This window comes from Marmota marmota, unplaced genomic scaffold (assembly GCF_001458135.2).
Source record: "Marmota marmota marmota unplaced genomic scaffold, marMar, whole genome shotgun sequence".
NCBI classification, from domain to species: Eukaryota; Metazoa; Chordata; class Mammalia; order Rodentia; family Sciuridae; genus Marmota; species Marmota marmota.
Window position 1 is genome coordinate 2,978,870 of NW_025999927.1, and position 5,863 is coordinate 2,984,732.

The following is a 5,863-nucleotide window of genomic DNA, read 5'->3' on the forward strand; positions in this document are numbered from 1 at the left end:
AGGCGCCGGGAGGAAGCCGAGGGCGTGCGCGAGGGCGTGCGCGCGCACCGGCCGTGCCGCCGGGACGTGCGCGTGCACAGGTGTATTCCCGCTAGGCCTTCACTGAGCTCTTGGGCCTTCACCAGCACTGTCCAGCCCTGTTGCCCCTGTGCCTTACTGTTTTGAAAGAGAAAGGAGACCCTCGTTAAACGTTAATGTAGTGTATGCTCCAGCTGCATCGCATTGTGATTGGATTTTGGCTGCCTGGGCCCTAAATCAGTCAGGCATGCCTGTGAGCACAGGCCAGAAGGTGACACGGAAGGTGGACTTTGCTGTCACCTCAGAGCTTACTTTCAAAATGGTGCATGCAGGGAACCTCCCACAAAGACACTGACACATATCAGAAATGTATTCTGGACATCGGCGTTAAAAATAGATAAGGAAAACACAAGAAACAAGGATGATTTAGCATCAAGGTGGGGTGAGTCGTGCTATGCGTATGTGCTGGAATACAGGTAGAGAGAAGATGCCCACACCGGCCCTTGCAGCCCAGTGCCCACACTCCAGAACAGAACTTCCCTTACAGTGCAAGTGCTCACTCCACTGTACAACTCAAAAACAGCCCACTCAAGTGTCTGTTCTGTACTTATGACAACATCTACTACTAAATATGGAAATAGAAAACCTCACCTCTGCCGTGCACTTTGTTGGTCTGGTTCCTGTTTCAACCCTGGAATTAACTGGATCTATGACATGGGTTTTCTTTGTCTTCTAACCATAAAGATCTGCCCTTTAGTGTATAGACTGATCAAACCGTCAAAGAGCTTGATATAGGATAAACATAATGGATAAGATTAAAAGTCATCTGACTTTACATATGAAAGACTATTTCCATATTTCAGTTATCCAATTTTCCCGTTGACGGAATGCATAAATGGTTCTATTTTAAACCCACTTAGAATGTTAGCAAATACTGATGCTGCCTGTTATCGGTGATGAGTCCTGCTTCCTCACATGTTGAAGTCTGAACAGTACAGAAGCATACGGAGGCAAGCATATAAAGCAGGGTTTATTTAAAAAGGAGTAACATAGACTTCTTCTGTGAAGGAGAAGGGGGCCATAGCTGGTATCCTGATATCCCAAGAATCGAGGTATTCTGCCCTTTTATATGTCCTAGATTTCCTTTGTTCTCCTGCCTTTTCCCCCTAGTCTTTCTCCTTCCTGCCTAAGTGACTAGGCCCAAGACTAGGCTGAGGTGGGAACCAGGTGGGCTGAAGGAGGAAGGGCAGTAAAGAGTAGTCAAGGACACATTAACAACTTGGTAGGGAGGGGCAATTCCCCCCCACACACACTGGTTACCTTGGCAACAGGTTGGAGCAGGGGCAGGTTCTTGATAAGGGCGGAGGAAGGGCTCTGAAGGAACTAACATTTCAGTGCCTCAGGGGACAGCCTCCAACTTCCCAGACTCACTCAAAATTGACCTCCTTGATCCGACCTGACTCAATTTACCTATCTATACTGACTGCCTGTCTAATTCTGGCTACAATACCAATTGCTTCCAACATCTAATATGCCAATTATCATTTCCCTCAACATATACATATATCAAACATAAATGGGAAAAAGTTTTGAGCAGATACTTAACAAATGAAGTAATGCAAATGATAAGGGTTTGCAAAGGTGTTCAGAATCTTTAGTCACCAGAGAAATGCAAATTAAACCCACCATGAGACACCACTTCACGCTCCTGAGAATGGCTCAAATTTTGAAAGACTGAATGCATGATGTGGCAAAAACCAAGAATGTGAAATAACTGGAACTCTGTCACATTAATGGTGCTCATAAATGACACGATTGCTTTGGAAAACTGTTTCTTACAAAATTGAAATATACCTACCTTATAATATATTTGTACTCCTTGCTATTTGCTAAATGAAAACATATGCCAACAAGTCTTGCGGAAGAATGCTTTGGCAACATTATAGCCAAAAACTTATAACAAATTAAATGTCCATCAGTAGAAAAATGATTAAGCAAATTGTACTTTATATAATAATGCTCTTTCAGTAAAAAAGAACGAGTTGCTAATTCACTCAACAAATATGAATAAATCCCCAAAACATTCTGCTGATCAAAAGAAGCCTGGAAAAGTTTATATCCTCACAGTCTAATTTACATGAAATGTAAGAAGAGAAAAGTAATCTGTGGGATAGGAATGAGAAGAGCAGCTGCTCTAGTAGTGGAAAGTCATGAGAACCAGGCTGGAGGGAAGCTTCTGGGTGACAGAAGTACTTCAACCTGGTCGTGTGTTGGTTACACAGTTTCACATTTGCCAAAACCCCTTGAATTGAACCCTTGAGATCCAGACATTTCATTCTATGTCAATTTTACCTCCATTTTTACAAATGACTTATAGAAAAAGAAAAATAATGAGTTGGTCTGTGTATTTGTTCCCTGTTGACTACAGCACAAAGCCCATGCCAGGTGGGGCATGGAAGCCCATCAGGATCTGGTGGCCAGCCCCACAGCCTCATTCCCCGCTCAGCTTTGGTCCAGGCTCACAGAAGTCTCCTCTCCCACTCTCTTCTCTGCTAGAACAGTTCCCACATCCACTTTCTGACTCGCTAAGATGGGCAGTAGTCCAATCACTAAACCTGCCCTTTGTTGTTCTTTTCAAAGCGGACTCTTGAGCATTTCTTCTCTTCTCTTGAACCATCTTCCTCTGCTCCCCTCCTGTGTCTCTCTCCTGTTTTTTGTTTTTTTCCTTTGCTTCCCAGCTGTTCCTTCTCCATGTTGGGCAGAACCCATCTTTCTTTCTGACCTGTTGGTGTTCAGGTTTTCGAAGGTCTATCTTCACATCTCTGTTCTTCTCGATCTGTACTCTTTCCTTGACTAACCTGACTGACTACCATTTACATGCTGATGAAAAAATCTACATGTCCAGCCCAGATCTGTCTCCTGAGACCTGTCCTTGGGGTCAGTCCCAGACCTATCCATACAACATGTATGTGGAATGTCTCCACTTAAACAAATCTAACCTCCACTGTCCTCATTCCCTCCACCACATTCCCATCACCATTATACCCCACCATTGTGCTTCTTCTGGGGAATCCCTGTCTGGCAAAAGGCTGTCCTTACCAAGTTGCCCAGGTTGAGAGTAAGACTTCCCACTCTCCTCCTTGATCCTCAGATACGATCACTCATGTCTGTCCAGGCAACTTTCTAAATCTTTCTCTCAGTAGCTCCTCCCTTCTGTCCTCCACAAATGCCTAAGTTTTAGAACTTCATCATTTCTTACTAAGTGAATAATAACTCCTACCTGACATGCACCCCACTGCGGTACCTACTCCATATTGCTACCACGATGAACTTCCTAAAGTTAAACCAGAAAGTGAAGGGCTTTTGAAAAGACAAAGAGAAGTGAGAGCTCATGACACATTTTAGAGACTTTAAAAGTAAGCCAATGGGACTTGTGAGGAGGCAGCCTGGAGAGGAAGGCCAGGCCCCCTCTGGAGGCATCTTGGTCACCACACTAAGAAATTCACACATTATGGGAACCAACGATTCAATTTTAGAAACATCACTAGGTCCAGGTGACTGCCTAGAGAGTCTCAGTCCCCCATGTCTAACACATAGAAGATACTCAGTGAATTACACTTCACAGAATGAATATGGATAGTTCAGTGACAGCTTATGATCTCCTTAAGATTGAGACAGTGCTTTAATTCAATTTGTATCCTAAGTGCCAAACAGTACCAGAAGTGTGACAGTTACTCAGTAAGTACTTGAATCTAGATGATAAGAATTCAGTGTTTTAAGTGATGGTATTCCAAGTTACTGTTGGAGAATTTCCAACAGTATTGGAAATACTGAAACAGGGGCATTTGCAAGCTGAAATGCTTGTTCCCTAGTAAACAATGTGCCGCTTTGATGGATGGAGGAAACCTGGTGTGAGAATAGCCAGGGTCCCCTCCTCATCCTCCTATAGGTGGATATTGCAGGGGAGAGGATATGGGAAGGGGGCTAGTATGGCTTGCTTTTCTCCTCCCCTGCAATTTTCCTGCTTTGTCATGAATGAACGAGGGCTGCAGCTAACTATCAGAGTTTTCCCCACCTTCAGTCCTATGGCTGCTTTGCTCCAGCTCAGGTAACCTGCACACCCAGAGCCTGCCCCCTCCTCGGTTTCCTTGGCAACAAATATGTCCAATTGTGAGAAAGAAACTGCCTGTGCATTTGTCAGTGTGGATGTCATTTTCATGAACTCCTTCCCCCAACCTTTTTGGGTCCCACAGTTGAACTACCCTTGTGCTTGGACCCCGATGATGCGGGCTCCAATATACTGCAAATGGGTGGATGTTGGTTGTCCATACCCTACATCTGAGATCTCTCCAAAGACGGATATCCCTGATTCCCTTCTAATCTGAAATGCTTGCACTGAGAGATGAGCTTGCTCACCTGCACCTCTGATTTTAATCTTGACACCCTTCTTGAAATGGACACTGCTTCCCCTTAGTAAGAGGAATGGAGAGAGGAGTAAGAGTGAGTGGGAGCCAGGCACGGTGGCACATGCCCACAGTCCCGGATACTCCAGAGATTAAGGCAGGAGGATTGCAAGTTCAAAGCCAGTCTCAGCAACTGAGGGAGACCCTGTCTTAAAATAAAATATGAGCTGGGGATGTGGTTAAGTGGTAGAGCTCTTGCCTAGCATATGTGAGGCCCTGATTTCAATCCCTAGCATAAAAAAAAAAAAAGGAAAAGGAAAAGTGAATTGAGAAGATAAAGTGTAATTAAGGAGGTTGGTCCAGGCAGATGGATCCTTCCTTTCAATGTTTTCTGTGGATTCGGTGTTTGCATCTGTCAAAGTATGCTTGCTGCAGGTACTGAATTTGATCCTCCATAAAACTGCCAGGAAAGCAATGGGCAAGGTCATCATGATACCATAAGTACTGCAAGACCAAATAACAATGGGCAAACATGTTGACCTGAGAGAGGTAGAAGGGCTTCAAGCCCCTCAAAAGATTTCTTAGATGTATAGATCCTATTTGTATTATGTTCCAGAATGTACTGGCAATTGTACAAACAAAAATGACGATCTGTTCAGAAACTGGCATTTCTTAGACAGAAGATGGGGCTATTGTCAACATGGTGAACTTTTTTCGTCCTTCTGATTTAGTGCTCACAGTTGCAAAGTGAAAAACAAGTATAAGAAGAAATAAAACAGCCATCATACAACAAGGCATCTACTGGAGGCTAAAGCTATTTACCTCTGGGGTCTAAGAAGTCAGGGAGCTGCTCATAGGCTGAGATTTTTGCCTTGTGAGGTCTTCCCTGAAAGCCTCAGAGACCCTCCAAGGAGAAAATTGCAGCAATTTTCATTAATAGGTTTATTTTAAGGGTATATCTAGAAAACTCAAGTTTCCACTCATTATGCAAGAGGCACAGGGGTGGAGAGGATCTGTGGCAGGCACCATTGGTCAATCACCAACAGCCATCCCCCTTCTCCCAGCTGATGAACTTGGATTTGCTCAGAATGGCAATATGCTAACCTGGGGCAGTAACTCAGGATTTCATGGCCAATGGAACAGTCATGTTTTCTGCTTGCACATCCTTACAGCACGGGAATGGAGGTGGGCAGTGTCCCAGTCCTGGACAATGAGACTCAAGCAGCAGTCAGGCAGGATGCATCTGGAAAAGCACTTGCTCTCTAAGGAGAGACCACCCCTGCCACAGCCCCCTCTACTTCCTCCCAGGACACACTGTGCCCTGCTGGACCCATGAGAATGAGCAGACAAGGATCTCTACCCTAAAGATGGCAGGGACGAAGATGTAGAAGAGCCCACATGCCTCAGAGATGCAAAACCAATGCTGCAAATATCTACTTCTG